Here is a 1,737-nt window from a genome sequence, read left to right on the forward strand (position 1 = left end):
GTGGACTATAGATCTCTGAATAAGGCTACTCAGAAAGATCATTTTTCCTTACCGTTTATTGATTAGGTGCTAGATAATTTGGCAGGTAAGAGATTCTTTTCCTTTTTGGATGGATTTAGTGGTTATATTCAGATCAAGATTGCACCCCAAGATCAAGACAAGACCACTTTTACTAGCCCATGGGGAACTTTTGCCTATAAAGTTCTTCCATTTGGACTATGTAATGCCCCAACAACATTTCAAAGGGCGGTGATAGGAATTTTTTCTGACATGCTTAATGATTCCTTAGAAATATTTATGGATGAATTTACTCCTTATGGTGTGACTTTTGAAGATGCCTTACAAAATCTTGAAAAAGTACTTAAACGTTGCATAGAAGCACATCTTGCCTTAAGTACTGAGAAATGTCATATGATGATGAATCAAGGTATTGTTTTGGGACACTTCATTTCATTCCTAGGAATTCAAGTTGATCCAGCTAAGGTGCAAGTAATTCAGACTCTGCCTATCCCAAAAACACAAACTGATGTAAGAAGTTTTTTAGGACATGCTGGATATTATAGAAGATTTATCAAGGATTTTTCTAAAATAGCTTCTCCTTTGTTTGTGTTACTTATGAAAAATGCTGAATTTAAGTGGACTGATGGTTGTCAAAAAGCATTTAATGAACTTAAACATCAGTTGTCTACAACTCCTATTTTAAGAGGACCTGATTGGGCACTCCCCTTTCATATATCCTCTGATGCCTCAGACACTGCAATAGGAGCTGTCTTGGGTCAAGAAGAAAACAATCTTCCTTATGCTATCTATTTTATTAGTAAAAATATGAGCCCCACTGAACTTAATTATACAGTCACCGAAAAAGAATTTTTAGCAGTTATTTATGCTATTAATAAGTTTTGACATTATATTACTGGTTACACTACTTTTGTGCATACTGATCACTCGGCCACTAAATATTTAATGAACAAATCAGTTACAAATGCTCGAGTTACCAGATGGTTATTATTATTACAAGAATTTGATATCACAATTGTAGATCGACCAGGTAAAGAAAGTGTAGTTGCTGATTTTCTTTCTTGATTAAAGACTGATGAAAATATTCCAGTAGATGATTCTTTTCCTGATGAATATTTATTTGCAGTATCTGCTCACTCACCTTGGTATGCAGACATTGCCAATTATTTAGTTGCAGGAAAACTACCATCACACCTATCGCACAAAGAGAAAAGAAAGATCGTTCAACAAAGTGGTAGGTACAGCTGGATAAGTGGGTGTCTCTTTCACACAGGACTTGATCAGGAAATTCGAAGATGCATCAGAGAAGATGAAGTTTATGATATACGGAAGGCTTGCCACGATGGCCCTTGTGGAGGGCATTTTGCAGATAAAAGAACAGCACACAAAGTCCTCAGAATGGGTTACTATTGGCCCTCACTTTTTAAGGATGCAAAGAAATATGTTAGGGTTTGTGATAGTTGTCAGAGAATGGGCCAGCCTAATCACAGGGATGAAATGCCTCTTAACCCCCAGGTAATACTTGAACCTTTTGAAAGATGGGCACTGGATTTTATAGGTCCCATCAATCCTCCATCCAATCAAAGAGTCTATATACTGGTCTGCACAGATTATATGACTAAGTGGGTAGAAGCTAAGGCACTTATCAAAGCTAATGAAGAATCAGTATTAACTTTTCTATTTGAAGAGATCTTTGTTAGGTTTGGTTTGCCTAGAGAA

The sequence above is a fragment of the Pinus tabuliformis genome, chromosome 3_2 (genome assembly GCF_031772625.1).
Source record: "Pinus tabuliformis cultivar Carrire ecotype Pingquan chromosome 3_2, CPIR1, whole genome shotgun sequence".
NCBI classification, from domain to species: Eukaryota; Viridiplantae; Streptophyta; class Pinopsida; order Pinales; family Pinaceae; genus Pinus; species Pinus tabuliformis.